This window comes from Macaca thibetana, chromosome 12 (genome assembly GCF_024542745.1).
Source record: "Macaca thibetana thibetana isolate TM-01 chromosome 12, ASM2454274v1, whole genome shotgun sequence".
NCBI lineage: Eukaryota > Metazoa > Chordata > Mammalia > Primates > Cercopithecidae > Macaca > Macaca thibetana.
Window position 1 is genome coordinate 111867035 of NC_065589.1, and position 25383 is coordinate 111892417.

A 25383-nucleotide genomic window follows, 5' to 3' on the forward strand; every position below is an offset into this window, starting at 1 on the left:
TCTTTTCTCGGTATAGGGAGGGCACCTTTCTCAAATGAAATTTCCTGTTTTTTGTTTTTTAATGGCCCATTTTTAGGTAGCAAAGAGGAGGTCAGAGATCCCTTCTTGCATCTGCTGTTCCTCAAGTATCTCCAACTCAAAATAATCAATATGCCCAAATAGCATATTTTGAGGTGGCATGTCCTCCTCCTTCAAACTGCATAAGGTAGTTCTATATCTCCATTTTACAAATGAGGGCATCGAGGCGCAAAGGAGTAAGCTGCCCAAGGAACACAGCTGTGAAGTCACTCTGCTGGGACACAAAGCCAGCTGCCTGCCCCACACCCTGTTCTCTCTGCCACTCTGCTGCCCTTCCCTTCGTTCTTCTCAGACTCTCCAGCTCATTCTACTTTCCCCTATCTATGAACTTACATGGTAGCTGTATTCAAAACCGTACAGTTTATTATTTCATTGTGACAGTTTCATGTATGTTAGTTTTTGCTGAGCAATTACATAGCAAGATATCTTGAAATGATCTCTATGCCTCATTCTACTTTCTTTCCAAAGCAATCCTGGCTCCTAGTAAAAACTCGTTAAATACTTTGTGGTTGATAGATAATGCAAATAATAGGGACAGGAAGCAGGAGAATTCTGGGCAGAAGAAGGCAGATCCCCAGCGAGGGCCCCAACCTCAAGCCTGGAACCACAGCCCAAAGTGAGAACATACATCCGTGTTTTCCTTCTCAAATGTTGCCTTTTCCAAAACCACCCATGGCCTTCCACACTCCCAATCCTGTGCCCATAAAAACCCCAGAACTCAGCCAGCAGAGAGGAGAAGCAGCCGGATGTGGAAGACTATGGAGAGAAGTGACTTGACTTCAGAGGGACAATTTGATGGCATAGCTTTGGAGAGGAAACTGGCCATTCCTGTTCCATCCCCTTTGCAGCTCCCCTTGCCGCTGAGAACCACTTTCATCAGCAATAAAATCCCCTGCATTTACCATCTCCAATTTGTTCCTCTGACCCCATTCCTCCTGGATGCCAGACAAGAACTCAGGTGCCATGACTGCAGGTACAAAAGGCTGTCACACTGACCTTCCACTGAGCTATTAAAACTTAAGCCATCCAGTCATCCACGGATGGCAAAGTTGAAAGGGCACTGTAATACTCCTAGGGATTCAGGTGTTGTGGGCACCCCCATAGATGCTTCTGTGGGGTCTGCACAAAGTTTTGCTCCTGCTGGCACCCCAAAACACTTACCCTGGCTCCTGCACCCACTCACCTGCGCTCCCCCTCCCACAAAAGGTAGAACACAGCTGGGCCAAGTGAGTGGAGTCTGACCCTGCCAGCACCAAAGCAGCCAACTAGTTCTAGCGCCATGGACCCCAGTTCCTGCCTGTGAAGGGGTCGGGGAAGTATGGTGCTTCACAAAAACAGCTCTCCTCCCCTCCTATGATACAAATAATTGTATTGATTTTTGTAATTCACTCTGACTATATAGACCAAGTACCTTCAAGCATGGTGACATACTAAAAAGTGTACATTTCATGTGACTGATCTGCAAAGTAGCCCTCAGCTTAGCTGAGAGTTGACTAGCATCCTGCAGTGGTTTCTGACTTGGGCTCCAGTGGATCTGAATGACTCAGTTTTCTTTTTTCTCTTCTTTTCTTTTTTTTCTTTCCTTACTTTTCCTTTCTTTTCCTCTCCCTCCCTCCCTCCTTCCCTCCCACCCTTCCTTCCTTCCCTTCCTCCCTCCCTCCCCTCCCCCCTTCCCTCCCCCCCCTCCCCTCCCTCCCTTCCTCCCCCCTCCCCTCCCTCCCTCCTTCCTTTCTTTTTCTTTCTTTCTCTTTCTTTCTTCCTTCCTTCCTTCCTTCCTTTCTTTCTCTCTCTCTCTTTCTTTTCTTTCTTTCTTTCCTTCTTTCTTTCTTTCTTTCTTTCTTTCTTTCTTTCTTTCTTTCTTTCTTTCTTTCTCTCTCTCTCTCTTTCCTTTCCTTTCCTTTCCTTTCCTTTCCTTTTTCCTTTCCCCTTTCCCCTTTCCCCTTTCCCCTTTCCCCTTTCCCCTTTTCCCCTTTCCCTTTTCCCTTTCCTTTCCTTTCCTTTCCTCCTGGTCTCACTCGGTTGCCCAGGCTGGAGTACAGTGGTGTGTTCTTGGCTCACTGTAGCCTCCACCTCCTGGGCTCTAGTAAGAATCCCACCCCAGTCTCTGGAATAGCTGAGACTACAGGCATGCACTACCACACCCAGGAAATTTTTGTAGTTTTTGTAGAGACAGAGTTTTACCATGTTGCCCAGGTTGGCCTCAAACTGCTGGGCTCAAGCCATCCACACGCCTCAGCCTCCAAAAGTGCTGGGATTACGGAGTGAATCACTATGCCCAGCCTTCAGTTTTCATTTGCATTGTTCTGAAACAATTTTTTAACATTCCACGTTATACAAACATCACACAAACAAGAAGATTATATCATTTGTGATATATACGCAGTTACAGTTCACATAATAGGAGACACTATTCAACTACCTTCAAATCAGCTTACTGAGCACCAGAAACAACATGATTCAGATATTGGCTTAAAAGTCCAGTGTCACTGTGATTTTGCTGATTTTTCTTTTTTTAAACCCACATGATGATCATGACTTGAGGTAATATCTGGGATTGATATTGGAATAATTCTTGAAGAATGGTGGTTGGGAACAGAGGCTTGGGAATCCGGCAGACCTGTTTTGGAATCTCAGCTGTACCACTGATTAACGTGGCAATTTTAGCAAGAAATTTAGCTTCTCTGAACAACTACTTTTTGATATCTAAAGTGGGAATAATAACCCCTGCTCTGTAGGGTTGCTATGAGAATTAAATTCAATAATGCATATAAAGAAGTTAGTTATCATACTTTCTGCCATATGGCAATTGCTCAATAAAAAGTTTTTATTAGTGGAAATCATGTATCCATAAGCATAGTAATTGATATATGCTGACTCACCTGAAAAAATGGCAGGTAGAATTGGAAATGACCACCTCTTTTCTTCCTTGTTTCTTTGTTTCTGTCCTTCCTTCCTTTCCTCTTTCTTTCCTTCCTTCTTTTTTCCATCTCTCTCTACTCTTTTTCTTCCTTTCTTCTTTGTTTCTTTCTGAGGCATAATTTACATACAATAACATGTATTTATTTTGATGTACAATTTGATGGATTTTGGTCATTGTATGCAGTCAAATAAACATTCTTACAATGAATATATAAAACAGTGCCATCACCCTAAAACATTTCCTCCTGTCCTTTTGCAATCAACTCCTCACTCCCATTCTGAATCCCAAGCAACCACTCATCTGTTTTCTGTCGCTATAATTTGGTCATTTCTAGAATTCCATATACATGGAAACATAAAATATGTAGTTTTTTGCTTTTGATTTCTTTCACTTAGCATACTTTTTGTAATCGACTCATGTTAAGTGTAATAATATTTTGTTTATTTTTATTGCTTAGTAGTATTCCACGGTATGAATATATCATAGTTTGTCTGTTTGTTCATTAGCTGATGGACATTTGGGTTGTTTTGATTTTTGGCTTTAGGAACACTGTTGCTATAAACACGACTGCAAGCTTTCTTGTGGATTTACTCTCCTTCTTACGTGTGCCCAGAGAAAGGACACTGGGTTACAATGGGAAGTATAGCACACCATGCCTGAATCAGAGCATCTAAGTTGTGTCTTCTCCTTGCCTCTAGTGATGATAATGAAAGGAATAAAGCAGACCTTTATTTATCTAGCCTGTCTATAATCTCCTCTCAGAGAGGCTGCTCCCCCAGCCCCCACAGCCCCCAAAGTGTCAGGTTAGCTTGTCCCCATCTCATCCCTGGTTCATTGAGCTGTGGTAGACACCTGACTCAAACTGGACCAAATGGATTTTCTCCCCTGAGAATGTGAAATTCAGAAACTGGGGCTTTTAAAATTAATTATGTATGCTTAAGCTACAGGTAAGGTGGACTTAGCTAGGATGGGCAACTTGAGTTGAATACCAGGAGAACAGAGATCTCCAGTATGAGGAGAGAGAGTGAGCCAGAGAGAGAGAGAAAGAGAGACTGCAGATAAGCAACGAAATCCAGAAATAAGAGACTAGGTTTCAAGACAGAGAAGTGAGCTATGTCTATTTCACCCTCTTTTTTTTTTTTTTTTTTTTTTTTTTTTGAGATGGAGTCTCACTTTGTTGCCCAGACTGGAGTGTAGTAGTGGCGCGTTCTCAGCTCACTGTAAGCCTCAGCTCCCCAGTTCACACCATTCTCCTGTCTCAGCCTCCAGAGTAGCTGGGACTACAGGCGTCCACCACAATGCCCTGCTAATTTTTTGTATTTTTAGTAGAGACAGGGTTTCATCGTGTTAGCCAGGATGGTCTCTATCTCCTGACCTCAGAATCTGACCACCTTAACCTCCCAAAGTGCTGGGATTACAGGTGTGAGCCACCACCCCCAGTCTCTATTTCACCCTCTTTCAGTACTCTAAGATGCCACAAAATCCTTTAAACTCTGTGGTTTTGCCAGATGCTCCGAAAATGTTCCAGGGAACTCTCTTTTTGGTTTGAACTAGGTTCAGCAGGCTTTTGTTTCTGACAAATATAATAACCAAATAATCCCTGACTGAGACAAATCATAATTCTTATGAAGATTTGTTGAATCCTAACTATCTACCTACTTTAATAATAATTCCATTATTCCTTTCTTACATTGGACCACCAAAGCAACCCTGTAAGGAAGGATTTTTCCTTAAAGGAACTGAACTAAGAAATGAGTTCAGTTAGTAGAGAAATTAAATAATTTGTAAAAGGTTACATGTTTGGTGAGTAGCAGGCCTGGAGACTAAATTCTGAACTGCTTTTCCCCAAGGTCCCTGATGGAAATAGCGGTGCCATGCTGGACCCCGGGTATGACGTGAAGGAGGTAGTGTAGGGCTCCATACAGCTCCTCCAGCTTGGTGATCCCTCTTTATATATCTAAGGAAGTGAGTGGAGTAATAGGCATTAAGAGGGCTCCTGTCTATGGACTCCATTTTCTCTGTGAATCTAGATTATTTGCTGATAATAAGGGAAGATTAGATAGTGTGGGATATTTGAAGGAAGTCGTTTGTGAATGCTATCAGATGCCAATTTGGAATTGCAGAAAGATTATAAGCCAGTATGGTCCTATAAGGACTGTATTTCATGTAAGTGAAGCTGAGAGAAGTAGAGACATTTCCCTCTTGTATGTTTGCTTGTTGGTTTGTTCTTTCATTCATTTTGTGGAGGAAACACAAGACTTTAAAAAATCTGAACTATTTCTGTTTCTTCTTATGAGTAAATCATGGTGGGAAAGACTTGGCGGACAGAGTAAAAATGAAAGAAAGAAAGCAAAACACAGAAAAGGAGAGAGCTGGCTCGGGGGTGATGAGGAATACGAAAAGACTCCAGGAGTTATAAGGGAGAACTCAGAAGTTACAGTGATTCCCCTGCCTGGTGGGCTTAAGAAGCATTTGTAGAATGAGTGGAGCACAAGTTTTATTCATGCAATTTGGGTATGAACAGAGACTTTGCACTATCTGGCCTTTCACCACGTCCTTATCTTTTCTCAACTTGGGTCTTCTCATCAGAAACTGAGGATTCTTAAACTTCACAGGATAGTTGTAACAACTAAATGGGTTGTCCGGGAGCAGTGGCTCACGCCTGTGATCCCAGAACTTTGGGAGGCCAAGGTGGGTGGATCATGAGGTAAGGATTTTGAGACCAGCCTGACCAACATGGCGAAAACCCGTCTCTACTAAAAATACAAAAATTAACTGGGCATGGTGGCGCGCCTGTAATCTCAGCTACTCAGGAGGCTGAGGCAGGAGAATTGCTTGAACCTGGGAGGCGGAGGTTGCAGTGAGCAAGATTGTGCCATTGAACTCCAGCCTGGGCGACAGAGCGAGACTCCGTCTCAAAAAAACAAAACAAAACAAAAAACAACCAACCAAACAAACAAAACAAAAAACCTAAATGGATTAATGCAAGTAAACTACTAAGCCTACTGATCTAGAACAGGTGCTCAGTAAATATCAGGTTTCCTATCACCACTTCGTACTGTTCTTTGAGACATTCATTGGTTTTTTAACTGTTTGCCTTTAGGATTTCCTCTGATCTGGACAATCGAAGAGGTTCACAGTGATGCATGTCATTTCCTGGCCTACAGCGAAGTGACTATTCTACACTCAAATACAAATTTAGATGCAAATATCACAGACTTATTTGTAGTTTTTAACTTAAATTGGTCAAAACACCTTCTTAGTTATAGATACCAAATAATTTAAATATGTGATTTAAAGCATTAGATACAAAAGGTACTAGAGCTTTGTATGGTTCAGGGATGATGGGTATCCCTGGATCCTAAGACTTAGTGAATAGTCTCTTCTGTAGAAGACAGAGAGGATAAGAGTGGGGACTAACAATGCAATCTTATACCAAAGATAAACAAATCTCTATAGATATGAACATAGGTATATAGGTATAGATAAATAGGTATAAATATATATGGATACAGTTCTAATGCATACTACTTTGCACTCTGTGTACGAAATAGTTGATGGCTTTTTATATTTAGCCTTGAATATTCTTTTGTGCAGAAAGACTTTATAAAATCAATGTGACTCCAAGAAAGTATTAGCAGGAACTCAGGCCCTGACAAAGACGTGCTTATGGAGCACGGTAAAAAGTTTTGTAATTGGGTCCTCCAGTGTTGTTGTGCTAAATATAAACAGAACTGTCAGAGTAGGCTTTTGACATTTGCCCATTTATTCTTGTACTAAAATGAGCAATTTAAAAACAGTTGGAAGGAAATAAGTGGCTATTTTTGAACACCATTCTCTGAAAGTACAGCAGATAAAAACAAAACAGAACAAATATATGGAAAAATATGTAGCTGATATCAGGGAAGCCCAAAAACACCTTACACATTTCCCAAGATCTCAGCTCAGCTTCTGAACCACTCCCAGTCAAATCGAACTCAATTATTTGTAAAGGTGCTTTACAAACCGGTAGCAAGTGAAGACACACAGGATGTGTCTCCATCAGCTCTTAACACACATTGGCCCCCAAACCTTAAAATAACTCAAACTACTCCTGCAAGTTTGATCCACAAAGTGATCCTGAACTAACAAGAGCAGCCCAGGCATGATGGCATCACCCCATCTCAGAACACTTCCTCCAGGCATACATTGTCTGTGAGCTTCAAATTGCTTCTTGCCCTATATTGTTTCCAGATGATGAGTTGTCCATAAATGTTCTCTCTTGCTAGAAAATGTTATATTCCAGCATCTACCTTTAAAGGTAACTATCAAAATGATCATCTATAAAGATCTGCAGGCGCCTGTGGAGATGAGACTCATAATTACTCTGATGAAGTTGTTGTCTTTGAACATACCAATGGAGACTTTTTGTTATTTGGGAAAAGGTATAGAAATAAGAAAATAAAGTATAGAAATAAGAAAATAGCATAGTAAGGCTTGCTCTTCGTATAGCTTCAGTCTTTTCATGAAATATAACACAGATGATCTTCTTCTGAATTAGTGAACCCTGATGTTAGTTATATAACCAGGGGACCACGGTGTCAGGCTTGTTATTTTAAAGGTCTTTTCCAGTAAGTAAGACCCAACCAATTTCCTTCACCTTTCACATGTGGATTTCTCATTGTTACTAAAATAACCATCCCTCCCTGCTCATCTCTACACATACTTTAGGACTTATTGATTTCATGGATGCTCATTGTCTCACAAACTTGGTGATATAGAAACCACACTCTCTGCTTTGGTGCACCCCTTGGAGAGCCTCTTAGAGAACCTAGTGTCGTTCAGACAAACCTGATGAGATCCACAACTTCATGGTCTCTGTTTTCTCATCTGCAAAACTGGGCAAGTTGTTATAAGGATTATGATACTATGCATAAAAGTGCTAAATACAGCAGGCACAGATGAAAGACAATCTTTCCCTCTCCTAGCACAATGCTCTGCATGCAAACAAGTACATTATTTTACATTTACATATCATAAGTTAGCCAGAGCTTTTTCCTTCATATATGAAGAGAGTACTAATTCGCCATCACCAAAGCATAAGCATATTTAGAATTGAATTTTGAGTTTTGTAAAGATGTGTGAATGTCCCAGGTGCTAATAGCAGGCCTGTGTAGATGTTGTCCTCATCAAGGGTCAGGGACCGCTTGGTGTCACGTCCCTGTTGAGGAATGCCTGCACCTCTGACCAGCCTCAAACACTGCTGTAGAGGAAAGATTAGAAATAGAAATTTTGTGAAATGCAGATCATTGACTGAACATTTGCCTGTTCAAGGAATTGCATTTTACTGCTTAGGATACCTTTGAAAGTGAAGAAGAAGAAAAGGAGGAAGGAAGGGGGAGGGAAGGGAGGAGAAGAAGAGGAGGAAGGTGAGAAGAGAAACTTGCTCCATAATTCACAAGGCTCTTTTTTACAGTGGGAGTATTATTTCTCATTATCATATGAAACAACCTTCATTACTTTTCTTAATTCCCTCTTCATTCTCATGTCACCTTGTCCTTTTATATATGTTCTCTCAACTTGGGAATGAGAAACTGGACCTTTATGGCCGGGCGCAGTGGTTCATGCCTGTAATCCCAACACTCTGGGAGGCCAAGGCAGGTGGATCACGAGGTCAGAATTCAAGACCAGCCTGGCCAACATGGTGAAATGCTGTCTCTACTAAAAATACAAAAAATTAGCCAGGTGTGGTGGCGGGCACCTGTAATTCCAGCTACTCCAGAGTCTGAGGCAGAAGAATTGCTTGAAACCGGAAGGCAGAGGTGGCAGTGAGCTGAGATTGCGCCACTGCACTCCAGCCTGGGCAACAAGAGTGAAACTCCGTCTCAAAAAAAAAAAAAAAAAAGAAACTAGACCTTTACTAGACCAAATGTATCTGAATATCTGAGGCTTTAGATAAATGGAAGGAAGGAAGGAAGGAAGGAAAGGAAGGAAAGAGAAAGGAAGGAAGGAAAGAAAGAAAGAAAGAAAAGAAAGAAAGAGAAAGAAAGAAAAGAAAGAAAAGAAGGAAAGAAAGAAAGAAAGAAAATAAAAGCTTTGGAATTGCTATAGAAAGGAAAGATGACTAGCTAAGACCTCTTCTTGTGTCTGTATTTTGGGAAGAGAAGGCATGAATTTGCCCTTTTAGTTATGTAAAGTATATTTTTATATTGAGAACCTCTTGTATCAGGACAGGTGAATTAATATACTCATTGAAAATCAAAGGACTTCAGAGTTCAAAAAGATCTTGAGAATATCTGGCCCATTGTTTTTGAAACTTTAAAGAAATCAACATAATTATTCCCCCCATTTGTATTTCAATTAAGTAAAATTGACCATAAATGCATAAAATACAGAAAACCTGGCTATTAGAGTTTGAATCAAAAGCAGGGTTTGTGTTACCCAAGGCATCTTTGTTTCCCTTCACTGTCCTTCTCTTTCTCCAAGGTTAAATCTGAGGAGCTTTCAAGAAAATCTAAAATTCAGTGGAACACATTCTACCTCCATCACAATGTGAAAAGAATCTGTGGTCTAATCCAATGAAAGAATTTGCTCACGGCTAGCTGATAATAAGCACTTGTAGCTGACATATATTGAGTGATGAACCTGGACTAGGTGCATGGTTTGAAGCACCTAATCTCCCCACCAATTCTGTGACATAGACACTCTTAATACACTCATTTTATAGAGAAGGAAACTGAGGTCAGAGAGCTTAAGTGATTAGAAGCAAATCCATGTCTAGACCTGGGTCTCCTTAACCCTCAGGGCAATGCTTTTGGCACTCTACAATCCTACCTCCTAAAAACACCTTCAAAACCACCCTATAATTAGAACTGAATTTTAGCATCTATAAAAATTCACAGTTCACTTTTAGTTCTCTAGTTTCCCGGGTTCTTTCCAGGAATTTAAGTTATTTTGAGACCAGAGAAGTTTAAGGTGTTGACATTCCACATGCCCTCAGGATTTAACTTAAGCTCCAGGCTGTGTTTCAGTACCAAAGATTTTGCCTCAAACTTTGCCACTACTGAGAACTTGGGGATGTGGAAACCATGGAGGCAGCAATGGCAAAGAGAAGAGTGGGAAAGGCCTTTCTGGTATCCATGGGCAGAATTAGATTTGTGTACCACCTATGATAACTGGGAAACGTCTTTTTTTTTCTTTTTTTTTTTTTTTTTTTTCCTTTTTCTTTCCATGTTGGAGGCAGGAATAAAGCAGGTGAGGGTCCCATCAGAGTATTTGCATTAATTCCCTATAACAGCAATAGGAGTTACCCTTTACTCCTATTACCAATAGATATCATGGCTTAACTCCTAAACCATACTCAGAGGTAATAAGGAAAAGCAAGTTGTGCATAAGCAGTATTATACAGCACACTACAGTATAGTTTGTAGCTATTTGCTTAACTGAAATCTAGGCACAAGCCTCTTCAAATAACAGATCTTCTTTTTCTGTACATTCCTTAAAGAGACAGTGTAAAGAGAAAAGAAACATGCTTGGAGTGAGCATTTATCCCCAAGACAATTTCCAGTTTCATCTTAGGATCAAGTTTACTTCCCAATATTCTACAACCATACCATTTTATCATGGACATAAACATTGAGAATAATGACTCTTGCATCTTGTCAGAGCCTAATTTGTGATGAGAGAATTTTAATGTTGGAAACAAACTTTAAAGGTACCAAGGTCCGGGCCGGGGCCTGTAATCCCAGCACTTTGGGAGGCCGAGGCGGGCGGATCACAAGGTCAGGAGATCGAGACCACGGTGAAACCCCGTCTCTACTAAAAATACAAAAAATTAGCCGGGCGCGGTTGTGGGCGCCTGTAGTCCCAGCTACTCGGGAGGCTGAGGCAGGAGAATGGCGAGAACCCGGGAGGCGGAGCTTGCAGTGAGCCGAGATCGCGCCACTGCACTCCAGCCTGGGCTGGGCGACAGAGCCAGACTCCGTCTCAAAAAAAAAAAAAAAAAAAAGTACCAAGGTCCAGATGTCTAATATACCCTAGAATCTCTTTGCAGCACATCAGCAACAGACATCTGGCCCACCTGTGATACTCTAATAAGTCCAGGCAAGAGGACCATAGCACTTTAGAAAGACATGAGGCTTACTGAAGATATGACTTACAAATAGAGCTTTTGGTACAGTGCAGTCTGAAACTAATTTTCTTAAAAATAAAATGCTCACGTAGGTCTCAAATAAAGGTGTCTTCTTCCTCAGATAGATAGAAAATGGTACAACACCCAACCTAAAAAGTCAAAATAAAAATATCGTGTATCCAAAATTTTATAAATGTATTTAGTTACCTCTTGGAGCTAGAGGTAGTTGCTAACCCAATTTCATTTTAAGTGAAATTTCTATGGTATTAAAAATGGCTCTCCTTCTTCCTCTCCCTTTTCCTTCTTTTTCTGTTGAATTTTTATCATTTAATTTTGATCCATAATTCTGTATAACATCTACATCTCACATTTACCTTTTTTTTTCTAGAATTATTCTACTCCCTGGGTCAGTCCCCAAGATACTTAACTTCATTATGGATCTCCTTAGTGCTGGTGCTGAGGTTCAAACATTAATTCTAGCTACTCTTTCTGCATGCTGAGAGTTATTTAGCTCCATGGTGAAGTCTCCATCTCCCAAAAGTCTCTGTTCAAATAAATATGTAACTGGTGATTCTACAGCATGCATTAGAATCACGCAGAGGGTTGTTAAGACACAGCTTGCTGGACCCCACCCTCCTAAGTCTCTGATTCAGTAGATCTGAGGGGGAACCCAGTAATTTGCATTTTTAACACCTTCCCAGGTGCTGCAGATGTTACTGGCTCAGCAACAACACTTAGAACAACTGTTCTAGATAGAAAGAGAGTTCCTAGAATGGTTGCATTCCAGTTAAAGATGGTGGGAATGGGAGGAAGACATTGCTCTACAGTAGGCTGCACGAGCAAATTCGGGAGATAATTGTGATTAGGTTGACAGGTTCAAATTTAATCTTCAAATTTCAGTCAGAGATTTATTAAGGCTACCCCCGCCCACCCCCCCACCCCACCCCCAGCAAAGTCCATTCTTCCAGCCAGCTCTTGCTCCAGCCCTGCTAAGACTCTGCTGTTTTCTATTTTAGCTACTTTTGCAGCTCTCTCAACCCTGGAAAAGATGAAGAAAGATGATGATTTTGTTCTCAGCTCTTACTCTTTAGCCTTTGGACAGCCATCAAAAGTACATTTTAAGGAAAAGGGGAAAATATGTGTACTAGGAGAAATGCCTTGTATTAGACTGGCTTTATACTTAGGTTCCCATGGAAACTGGATTATATCAGTGATTTGCTTTTACTTAATGTAGTATTGAGAAGAAAATGCCTCTTTTATTATTCAAATGCTTTGCTTGTACTTTACCAAATTATAAGAAAGCAATTCCAAATGCAGGCTTCTAAATAGTTTAAACTGGTTTACCACATTAAACTCAAAAGAGAATATTTCGTTAAAACATATAAATGGACTGGAGCTGTTTTCTGACAATACATTGTTGGGCTTTTTTTAAACTTCTACTTTTGTTTTATGAACTGAACTACTGGTGTTCAACATTCAAAGATGCTAAGCTTTTAGGTAATATTTGTTGTAGGAATTCTTAAAAGCCACAGATAGATTATAGCAATTTTGGTGGATAACAGTTAATACAATTAGTTTTCCATCAGTTTCTCAAAATGCATTTTTTTTCTAACTAACTTTAGGGGTATTCTGTATCCTTGGCATTGATTTAGTGAGATCTTCCTTACATGGCATTTCACTTTAGTTTCCATTGCAGATTTGATATCACAGGTAAATAACTGAATCTTTAGGGTTTGAAGAAGCTAACCTTTCTTTAAAAGATCTAGTCATTTCATGGACAAATTCAAGTGGTATTTCTATTAAGAAATCAGAGTATGGCCAAGCAGAGTGACTCATGCCTGTAATCGCAACACTTTGGGAGGCCAGGGCAGGAGGATCACCTGATTTTAGGAGTTCGAGACCAGCCTGGCCAACATGGTGAAACCCCATCTCTACTAAAAATATAAAATTAGCCAAGTGTGGTGGCACATGCCTATAGTCCCAGCTACTCGAGAGGCTGAGACAGGAGAATTGCTTGAATCCGGAAGACAGAAGCTACAGTGAGCTGAGATCATGCCACTACACTCCAGCCTGGGTGAGACAGAGTGAGACTCTGTCTCAAAAAAAAAAAAAAAAAAATCAGGGTCTGTCTTCATGGTAAGATAATCAGGACTTTAAGGAAGTGTGTAAGACATTTTACTCATATTTTTATTACCAATTTACATTACAGTTTCTAAGGTCATTATGTGAATCCAAATACCATCTTGAAATGAAAACACATTAAGCTATTTTTAACCTGCAAATTACTTGATCAGCCGCCTCAGATACATGAAGAATCCGGTGGCTGGGGCACAGAATAGCTAAAGTTTAATGGGAAAGCTGGAACTATCCAAGTCAGTGAGGTGAACAGCCAGCTGCGGAGGGGAGGCTCAGAAATGATGAGTGCCAAGATGGATCAAGCCGCAAAAGGAATGTTGAGGACCTCTGAGGTTTAGCTTCATATATTGGGCAGCATTTCTATAGGCAGTCATTGACCTTTTGTCTTCTGCACCGATTCACTCATTTCATTTGTAGATTCTTCCTCAACGTATTGCTTTAAAAATTCAAGATTTTTCAAATTTGGTTTTAGGATTTCAAAAACAATCAGGACTAGTATGAGCCATTCTTTTTTTTTTTTTTTTTTTTTAAGATGGAGTCCTGCTCTGTTGCCCAGGCTAGAGTGCAGTGGCCGATCTCGGCTCACTGCAACCTCCGCCTCCCGGGTTCAGGTGATTCTCCTGCCTCAGCCTCCTGAGTAGCTGGGATTACAGGCACCCACCACCTCACCTGGCTAATTTTTTGTTTTTTTAGTAGAGATGGGGTTTCGCCATGTTGGCCAGGCTGTTCTGAAACTCCCGGCCTCACATGATCCACAGGCCTTGGCCTCCCAAAGTGCTGGGATTACAGGCATGAGCCACCCTGCAGGGCCTATTCATTGTTTTTATGTTAATTCTCTAAAGATTGATTTTTGGGCCACGTTGGACTGACAGATTTGGTCCTTTGCTCTGCATATGTTCTCCCTTCTATTTTCAGGTAGTGATTAAGATTGTGAAGACAGAAGGTGTGAATTAGCAATTTTTCAGGCAGCTGATTTAATCATTTAGACTACAATTCCTTCCAGGATGCTTGCTCACCTCCTTCATGTGGTGTCCTGAAAAGTCTTTTGTTTCTCCAGCTGTCCTCCCTGGAGTGGCAGCAGTGGCATCACCTGGGAGATTGCTAGAAATGCAGATCCTAGGCCCTCTCAGATCATGGCGTCATCATCTGCATTTTAGCAAGAGTTCCAGGTGATTCGCGTGCGCATTACAGTTTGAAAAATACTGGTAAATATTATTGTCATCAAAGCGGGTTACCCAACTACTGGTTTTAGCTCTGCCACTATCTAATTGTGTGATCCTTTTCCGGTCAGCTCAGCTTTTCAAACTGTGTTTCATGGAGCTGTATCCATTCAGCTTATTACTCAGAGGCTGGATAGTAAGGTCAGTGGCTCCCGCCTGAGCCCTGAGTGACTCCAGTTTTATTAGTTTTTATCTGTTAGGCTTTAACTTAAGACGCTGTTTGAAGAAAAGGTTTGCCTGTGAAAGAGATTGAAGGCCTACTGTCTCTGATGAGTGCTAAATTCATTTCCAGACCTGAATTTTCTATGATTATAGTATCATCCATCGATAGGAATTTTTTCCTTAAAGAAAAGGAAAAATCTCTTCATTTCTATACACGTGGCAGGTTGATGTTTGTCAGATGCTGAGACTGACAGACAATTTAGCTACCTTTAGGAGGTTCCCTGATCAAGACAGAGAAACTCTGTCAGCCACTGAACTTCTCACTGTTTTCCTCGTCTTAGCCACTTAATCCAGACCTCACCCCATCTGACACTACAGAAGAACTGTTAACAAGACCTCAGTTTACTAGCTTTTATTTAATTATTTTATCAATGTTGGTTATTTGGGAGCAGACTGACCCTGAGCTTCCTTTGTCCAGTGCCATTCACTCTGCAAACATTGATCTAAAAAGGCAATTGGATTCAGAGGTCTGAGATACCCAATGATACTCTACGTGTGACAAAGACATTTCCAGTCCTGCACACCCTGGTAACCTATAGAAGGCCAAGCATCTCAATTAATTTTCAGTTAACAGGTTCTGCAACTGAATCCCTGAGTCGGAGAGACAGAGTCATATTCCCTAAACAAAATTGTTTTCATTCTAGAGGAAAATAGGACACATTATTAGTCCACTTGTAAATCTGGTTCCATCTTTCCTCAAAACAGCAGCAAATGTTCTCAGATGCATAGCATGGAGCCATCATCCACTTTTAATGTTTTCCATCCACATAGCTGCATTATCCTATTACTTATTTACAAGTTTATTGGCTTTAGATGGCATATTTTCTCCAAAGAACTCAGGCAATTGAATGAGTTGTTTTAGAAGTCTACAAAATATACCCTTACTCATTCACCTGTGGGATTTACATGAAGTTATTTTACATTCCTCTTCATGTATTGTGGTGGGGTTCTTATAAAAACACTCACATCTTTAAATCTTCCCAGGAGCACGTGTTTTCTGCTTTCAAAACACAACAACCGAGGAAAAAGAAAATTCTACTGAAACAACTGACCAATATTCTTTCCTTAGAAAAATCAATCTCATCAGTAGCTCATGAAATTCAATTTCCTTGGTCAGGAACAAAGCAGATAATCATCCCCTAATAATATATATGGATGATAGAAATGCAGAGCAAATAAAATTAGTCTCTAAAACTATCATCAAGTTCCTTGAAACTTTTTTCTTTATCTCAAGGGGATTTATGGAGTACTGGTAAGTGTGTTTTTCTCCATTTCTATTTAAGCCAACACACATCAGAGGCACTCAATAGATATCTGGTGAATGAATGAGGGGTGAGTAAATGAATTAAGTAAAATACAGATGACCCTCAATTTGGACATAATGCATTCCTAGAGACTGCTTCTTAAGGGATATTGCTTAAAGGCAAGACACTGACTGCAAGAATGCCACCACTTTTGTCTATAAAAATCATTGCAAATTGACAGCAGATAAAGTAAGGCAGCATATATATTTCTTCATTAGGTAACAGCAAATAAATGGAAAGGCAAAAGAGGACCACAATGAAGCATGAACAATGTATTAAATTCTAGCAAAAGATGATTGCATAAGAACATTTTTACCTTGCTTCTCTTTATGAAAGTGTCCGCCAATATGAAGAAAAAGAAGAGAAGAACCTCCATCTTCTCCATGACAGCATGCCAAAAGCCGATCTAATCTTCTCTCTATCTTGAAAGGTTTTATGGATCCTCTGAGTCTGCTTATCACAGTCATTTGAAGAGATAAACAACAACTGCCAATCATGAAAGAGAGGATGTGTGAGATATGGGCTTGCTGTGAACCAAGCTGATCCAAAGGGAATGCTGAAACCTTAGCAGAACCAAATACTCAAATAGAAAAAATGTGGCTGATTTGTTTCAACAGCTTTCCAAGATAATACACCAAAGTGGAAAGTGATAGCTTCTCCAGATCATACTTGCCCATTCTGTCCCCTACTCTTGGGCAGAACTCTGGTCTAGAGAGAACTTTCCTTATTCCAAGAAACACCATGAGCAGAAGACCTAAAACAAGACCTGTAGAGTAAAGGGACATGGGAAACAAAATGGCAAATCTGACATCAGAAAAAAAATGAAGAAGAAAGTAAATAAAAAATAGAATCTTCATAATTGTAAATAAAATGAATGTAAACTAGTTGTAAAAAGACATAAAATTAATAAAAGATACCAACTTAATAAAAGGTATCAAATCTAATCTCTCTCTCACACACACAGACACTGCATTGAAAGGATAATCAGGCAGGCAGATTTTAAGAAATAAATAAAATGTAAAAATAAAGTCATCAAAAACTGTCACCACATTAAGAACCTAAAGAATTAAGAAAGACAACACAGAAAACAGCATCCATGAGCATAGAAGGCTTGAAAAAATCACAGAAAAATATATGAAACAAAAAAAATAGAAAGTAACTAGAGACAATTTTATAGATATGGAAGTCAGACATAGAAGATATAAGTTATGATATAAAATATAGTCTAAAAAAGAGAATAATATAACACAGGAAAAATTTAAATATTTGTTAAAATAACATCTCCTGAAATCAACTAGAACCTGAATCTTAATGTTAAATAAAAGCCTATTGTGTTTTAGGAAAAGTTTATGTGAAACATCTCCTGATGAATAGAAAGAAAGTCTGTGGCCATCCAAGCAGAAAAATCAAGCTAGTCTAAAATTCTTCATGGCAGAATTGAATGCCAGAACACAGAAGAAAAATTGTATAATTATAGATACTATTATCCAAAGTTTTAATACCCAGTCAAGCTGTTCTTCAATGTAAAGGCTATATACTAATGAGCAATCTAGGAGTATAATATCCATGATCCTTCAAAAAAACAAACAAACCAGCTGATGAAAGAACCTAACCATAGAAGATAAATCAAAGAACTCTGGGTTAGAGAAGTCATTGCATTGCTATTGAATCTATATATACTTAGAGATGGGACTAAAAAAACCCTCTGGGAATTATGATAATAGGGGAAATATAAATATTACAAATATATTACTGCATCTTTAATTATGTTATATTTTTCAATAATTTTATAATCATCAGCAACTGGGGGAAGCAGTGACCTGGGAAGAAGCTCTTAAAAGATGGTTTTAATTTTGGAACTGCACTCAGCTTCTCTTTATTTAACTGCAATAAACACTCATCTACCAGATATGATGACTATGAAAGAAGATATATCACAGAAGGAAGAGAGGGAGAACCATGAGCAACTTAAAGACTTTAAGTTTGGGAAGAAATGATGCCTCTGATTGGTCTTTTTGGGGTGTATTTGTCCATTCTCAAGCTGCTGATAAAGACATACCTGAGACTGGGCAATTTACAAAAGAAAGAGAGGTTTAATAGACTTACAGTTCCACATGGCTGGGGAGGCCTCACAATCATGGCAGAAGGCAAGGAGAAGCAAGTCACGTCTTACATGAATGGCAGCTGGCAAAGAGAGAGAACTTGTGCAGGGAAACTCCTCTTAGTAAAACCATCAAATCTCCTGAGACTTATTCACTATCACGAGAACAGCATGGAAAAGACTTGCAACCATGATTCAGTTACCTCCTACTGAGTCCCTCCTACAACACATGGGATTTCAAGATGAGATTTGGGTGGGGACATGCAGCCAAACCATATTGGGGGTGTCTTAGGTTAGGTTCTCTGGAAACAGATCCTGAGACAGGAATTTGGGTGCCATGGTTATTGAGTGAGTGCTCCTTAGAGGAAGGATGTGGATAAACAGGGTGGGGACGAAGTTAAATGAAGATGTGGTCTCAGCTTGAGTCCAGCTTCAGTCTGATCCCATAGAAAGTTCTGGAGCAGAAACTGAACCACAGTGCTAGCCCCACTTTGAGTTGAGGGGCTGGACTTTTGTTCTCTTGTGTCAGTCAGTCATTGACTGCAGGCTGTTCAATAGAGAAGGGATAAATAGGGCTGTAACTTTATAACTAGATGGCTCTAGTTCCATGCTAGGTAATTTCCTGAAAAAGAGAACAACTGGGGGCATTAGCAGCCAGCACCCACAGCAGCAGGGGCCTGGGTGCATCAGCCTGCGAAAGCGAATCAGGGCAGTTTCCCAATGGTGTCACCTGTAGAGCATTGATAACTCTGGTTGATGTTAGCTTTCCCTGTCACTGATTGGTCCTTTGTTATCCTTTATTAAGGCTTATAGATGCCAGTTTTCAGTGTCTGGATGCATTTCACTGAGAGAAGGAGAGAAAAGAGGCTCTGTAGAGAGAAAAGGAAGTGTGGAAAAGGCTAGAATTTTTTTTTTTTTTTTTTTTTTTTTTTTTTTTTTTTTTTTTTTTTTTTTTTTTTTTTTTTAAGGAGAGGAAATGTGCCAGTGAACTTTGTGGAAGTTGTTTCAGCATCGAGCAGTTATACATGTTGCCAGATGTGGAGTCTCAACAATCTCAGAGGGTCAGCCTCTTTAGCTATGAAATGTTGCTTTATGCCCTCCAGAAATTATCCCCCTCTCCCCTCCACCTGCTTCTCATCCCATCACCCTTTTCTCTCTACTCACCCTAATGATCCATCTCACAAGAGATGGCATGTCTCAAATGGCAAGAACAGGAAGTGACAAACATAGACACTGTAGGTAATGTCAAAATGAAAATAAATCTGATTAAGATGAGACTAGAAAGAAATTGAAATTGTCCTCTGTAGCATGTACTAGGGAGCACCCAAATCTCTAAGAGAGGACGAGAGTGTGGCATTTTGCAAACTTACTCTACAATTGTACCCATTGTCTGTTGACTATTCAGTGGGAATAATATTCTGTAAAAACAAATTCTTTAACAAATGTGGATGTAGGCAATGAGATCCAGGGGGTTTTCAAGAAATACAGATGAACACGACATGTGTGCTTTAGCAATAACTCTTAAAGAAATGTGGAGGATGGGTTAGAGAGGAAAGAGAATGCCAGGGAGGCCAATGAGGGCTATTTCAGTAGTCTAAGTAAAAATATTAAAGTCCTGAACTAATCTTAGTAGTTATTAATGCAACCTCCCAGATAATGCAGGATCCCATATCCCTGACAGAAGAGCCACTGATGCTTCTTTCTCCATGAAACAGCTAATATAAACTGATGTTTGAGCCTAAGCATTAAGAATGTTTTCCTGATAGGGAGCTAAAATAATCTATGAAAATCACACCCAAAATATTAGTCCTGCATTTTGAAGCTATGCAGAACAGGTTGCTTGTTCACTAACAAAAAGATGTATAAATCAGTGCTGTCTTACAAGTAGGAATACAGAAGTGAGGAAGACATAGCCCTAGCTCTCAAGGAGCTGAATATCTAGTTAGAAGAAAAAGACATATTCAGGTTGTGTTGCAATAAATTTCAGCAGAGGAAAGCTATAGGGATTTTAGAGGAAGAGGTAAATGACTGTCCAGGCATGCTAGGAGGATTCATGGTGTCTTTATGAAATAATCCTTCTGATATAGGAGGGAAGGAATCAAGTCCATCCTACCTCTACCTCCTGTTTGTTTGTTTCTCAATTTGCCGAGTTCTTGAACTTGTTCTTTTACTACAGGAATCTAAATTTCATTGAATCTCATTCCTTCTTCCTCCGGAGATTTTGTACTTTTCCAGTGTTTTTATTTAAATGTGGTGTCCCATGATTGGTCATTGTCTCAGCTGTGATCTGAGGAACACAGAATTCAACATAGTGTGCTGGGAAGTGGCAATGTACCCAACATGTGTGTGGAAGGCTTGCTGGTGTATTAGCAATATCTTCCCTCTACCCTTTGAGTTCTCCTTAGAGGTTTAACTCACTTTCAAAGCCTCCAGAAACTGTTTCCTATCTTCCTTTATGTTGTATTAGAAATAAAGAATTGGTTAAACTCAGAATAAATAGATGTTAGTGCATTAATACAAGCCTATACCCGTTATAAAAATGTATTTGGCAAAGAAGGTAATGTTTAACCCAAAGAAAAATCCTTTAGGGGAGGGATTTTTCGGCACCTTAATGTAAAATACACATTTGGTAAAGAGGCCCTTTTCAATACATTTGAGCCACACCATATATTCAATTGCTGACTTCACGGGAGGCTAGGTCCTAATAAAAATACTGAAGGAACACATGTGTTAAAAGTGTAGTATAACATCTACTATTATTAGATGCCACATAAAAAGCGTGGAGCTAAGCAATTCTGCATGTATTATGATCATGCAATTTCACCGACCACTCTATAAGAGATATGCTATTATCTCCATTTTACAGATGAGGAAACTGAGGCTTAGAAGTATTAAAGATTGTTCAAGATCAAGTGAAAGTGGCCTAGTTTTCAGATCAACAAGCTTTGATTCGTTTTGAGTTTATCACTTACTGTGATTTTTGCACAAGTCATGTTACTACATTTAACCTTCTATTTCTCACCTGTAAAATTAAGGAAGATGACTAAACCACTTCTTGGGGCTGTTCCAGCTGCATGATTTTATGAACATCTCCATGAAACTATCTTTATTTAGCAAATAGCCAAATTTGAGAAAAAGGCAAATTTATTAGTCTTTCTAGAACTCTTTAGCATCTTACCTTTACCATGAAGCATTACTCCACATTGCCTGGCCTGTATTCTTTCCAACTCCTAAACAGTAGCTCTTCTTTCAAATGTCTCCTTCTATTTAGGCACAAGCAAGGTGCTGAAAAGCATGAGAAATATGAGCATAATACAAGGAACTCGATAAGGTTAGGAATCTTCACACGTTTAACTTAATCATGTCAGACACTGAAAACAAAGTCATATTTTATTGCCAAAGAGAAATGCTCTTTGGCAAACCATGATAGTAATCTGATTGTGAACAATGCTTATTCATCATTTCTGGGGCACTGGCTTCTGTGCCAGCCAAGGGGACAGCTGACCTAATGGGCTTGAAGTTGCATTCCTCAACATTAGTTAGGTTGTTGTGTGCAATCACAGCACACAAAGGTAGGGTACATTGGTCAATTAGAAAATATGGGCTCCTTGATTGTTTCCCATTCTGTTTTTACTGACGATTGGGAGAGAAATTGCACGATGATAGCCAAGAGTGTAAATTTTCTTTATTCTTTTATATAACCCTGTTTCTTATTTTACAATATCTGCATTTATTCCTAAAGTTGAGAAGAGGATCAGACATTACAATCTGGAAAAGGTATGGTAATAATCTAAAATATCCCATAGAAAACAGCTTTATGTGTTGCCCTAGGTCACTGAGACGGTTATATCATAGACTGGATGGTTTCAAGAAAAAAACAGTTATTTCTTGCAGTTCTGGAGACTGGGAAGTCCAAGCTCAAGATATGGCAGATTTAGTGCCTGGTGAGATCCTGCTTCCTGGTTCATAGAAGTCTGTCTTCTTCCTGTGTCTTCACATGACAGAAGGAATGAGGGAGCCCTCTTGGGTCTCTTTTATAAAAGCTCTAATCCCATTCATGAAGTCTGTATCCTCATTACCTAATCACCTCCCCAAAGCCCTCATCTCCTGGTGCCATCACTTTGGTAAGGATTTCAACATATCAATTAGGATGGGGGACACAAATATTTAGTTCATTACATGTGTATTTATGTCTCAGAGATGAGTAGGTCTTAGTTTCAAATAGTTACACCTATGCAGTTATCATTCCAAACTTCACTTTTCCTGTAATCCTCTCCTTTTGATGTCATATCATTTGTCCGCCGTGTAAAAAGTTACTCTTGGACATAGTCCACAATTTACACTCCCTTTTCCTTAATTTTACTTTGAGGCTCCTTCTCAGGGCTTCCTTTGGACTCTGTGGTTACCTCTATCATAACTCTTATCACACAGAATGAAATATAATTATGGTTGTGAGATCAATCTCTAGACAAGAGTTTATTGATTGTTTATGACTAGCTCTGTGTTAAATGTGGGGTCACTAAATCCTGCATGCACTTCTTTTCAACCAGGTATTGTTTCAATAATTCCCTCTATCTCTCTATAAAAAAATTGAATTTCTTAAAGCCCAGAATCCTTATAGATCAGAACTAGTGAGCAGCCCATCACATTCTACCAATGTAGCTTTTTACAAAATCCCAGTCCAAATGGGACTATTCCCTAATGTTCTACAGTTGTAACTATTGTCCAGTGATTGGCCTGATTTTCTGAGGCACAAGACATGATGTATTAATTATGATCTGAACAATGAGCCAGAAGTTAGTGTATCTAGTTTGACAGTATTAACATTTATGGCCCATAGTTAAACAAGGACTTTTGATTCTGAGGTAGGAGGAGTTGGGAAGATATGAGCAGAATTTTTGTACACACACAGCGGGATTGTGATTAGAGGACCAACAGTTATAAAGTATAGTCATACACCATTTAATGACAGAGATGTGTTCTGAGAAATGTGTTGTTGGGCGATTTCGTCATTGTGCAAACATCACAGAGTATGCTTACACAAACCTAGATGGTATAGCCTGCTACACACCTAGGTTATATGGTACAGCCTGTTGCTCCTAAGATAGAAAACTGTACAGTATGTTACTGTAGGCAATTGTAGCACGATGATAAGCATGTATGTAAACATATCTAAACATAGAAAAGACATAGTCAAAACATTGTGTTATAATCTTATGGGACTGTTGTCGTATATATGGATTGATGTTGTCCAAAACGTCTTTCTGAGACATATGACTGTAGTCTCACACAATAAAGAGGTAGAACCTTCATAAATGGAGAGTGGAGTGTCATTGCAAAGTGGAATTAAATCAGGAACTTCCTTGAAGATGGAAAAAGGAGGAACACCTTCAGCACCATCACTCCCATCCTCATCCCAAAGCACTGGTGACTTTACAGCCACCTCCCATACACACTGCAAGCACAGGACACTGCAAGAAGTTGTGGTTACATAGGAGACACTGTCTAAGGGATCAGTCTGACTGCCACTGTTATCTTGTAGAAATACAAGCCAGGGACCATCACAGTCAATGGAAGAGGATTCGTGTTAATGCCCCACAGTCAGCCAGAAGTGCTTGTGACTCTATTCACAGGCACAATGCCTTTGAAAATTGACTTTCAATCACTTTGTGAGAGTGAACACTGTTGCTGCAGGATCTAGCTGCTCCATCCATTGTTCTAGATGGGACATAAAGCAGCCTAATTCTAGCTGGATGCTCAGTCCAAACTCTAAGATGAGGGACTGCACTATCCATTCATATTCACTTTTCCAGGACTCCTATAACTGATGCCTTGGATTTGTGGGATGGTTGTTTATGACCAGGGACTGCACTTGAGGAACTCACTGTAGCTTGATGGTTCATATGGATTTGAGATTACCAAAATGTTATTCAACATTCATACTAGATGGTCTTGAATATACTTCAAATTCAGCATGTTCTGATCTGAGCTCACATCTCAACATCACCACACTGTCCCTTTCCTTTTTCTTATCTTTTCAAAGAGTATCAGTATCAACCTCATTGCACCAGGCAGAATCTGAGGAGAAATGCTTGCCCCCGCCCCCCTCTTCCTTATTCATCATCAATGCCGGTTGATTTTGCCTCCAATCCATTCACTTCTGTTCCTGTTTACATATGGACAATGGGAGGAGCTGGCCAACCACTTGGGCTTGTCATTCTGTTTGACCCCTTTCTCAAGACCCATTCTTTGTCCTTCTCTGCCCTGTTCTGACTTGACCTTGACTTATGCCCTCCAAGTGGGTCTGGCTGAGAAAGCATTGGCAAGAGATGGGCATCGGGAAGTGGAGAGATGAAAATATTTTTCTCCATCCCTTGCTTTGTCAGCTGTCCTGGATGCTACTGCCCCCACCCTGCCAGGCTTTGGTAAACTGCCTCTCTCCTCGTCCCTTCAGGCTGTGGTGTGGTGCGCCAATGGCTGCATCTTCCTTTTTGACTTCTGAATTTTGCTCATATTTGTGTAAGTGACTCCTTTGCTACATTTTCTTTAGGCCGACCACTTTTTTTTCTTGAAGAACACTGAACAACCCAGTATTTTTCCCATACTCATGTTGCCCACTGCAAAACTGCTCTTCATTGTATGGAGAGTGGTCTTTTAAAGGGCAAATTTGACTGTCACTTTTCTGATTAAAACTCTCCAAAGGGATCTTGTTGATCTTAAGATTGACAGAAATAGCCCTAATGTGGCCCACAGCCTGTATGATCTGGCTCCTGTCTGCTTCTTCATTGTCATTTCTTGTCACGATCACTGGGTTCCAGCCATGTTGCTCTTTTATTGTTCTTTGAAATGGGACCTCCGGTTTTGAAGGCCTTCTTTAATTCTTCTGTTTTCAGAAATTCTCTGCTCCTTTCTTGCCTCCTCCCATCCGTAGCCTGCAATTTTATAGGAAATGTTACATTCTTTTCTTTTTTTAATTTTTATTTTAAATTCAAAGGTAGATGTGCAGGATGTGCAGGTTTGTTCCATAGGTAAATGTGTGTCAAGGGGGTTTGTTGTACATGTTATTTCATCACCCAGGTATTAAACCTAGTATCCATTAGTTGTTTTTCCTGATCCTCTCCCTCCTCCCTCCCTCTATCCTCTGATAGGCCCTGGTGTGTGTTGTTCCCCTCTATGTGTCCATGTGTTCTCATCATTTAGCTCCCACTTACAAGTGAGAACTTGTGGTTTTTGTTTTCTCTTCCTGTGTTAATTTGCTAAGGATGATGGCCTCCAGCTCATCTATGTCCCTA

At 39.9% G+C, this 25383-nt stretch overlaps 1 protein-coding gene and 1 long non-coding RNA gene across 2 annotated transcripts in view; both read left to right on the forward strand.

Annotated features, from left to right (window-relative positions):
* DPP10 (dipeptidyl peptidase like 10) overlaps nt 1–25383 on the forward strand; it is a 1406192-nt gene that overhangs the window by 61957 nt on the left and 1318852 nt on the right. The gene's annotated exons all lie outside the window — the stretch shown is intronic.
* LOC126932669 (uncharacterized) lies at nt 7474–11241 on the forward strand. Its single transcript, XR_007718273.1, has 2 exons — nt 7474–10699; nt 10994–11241. It is a non-coding gene; the product is annotated as an uncharacterized LOC126932669 (long non-coding RNA).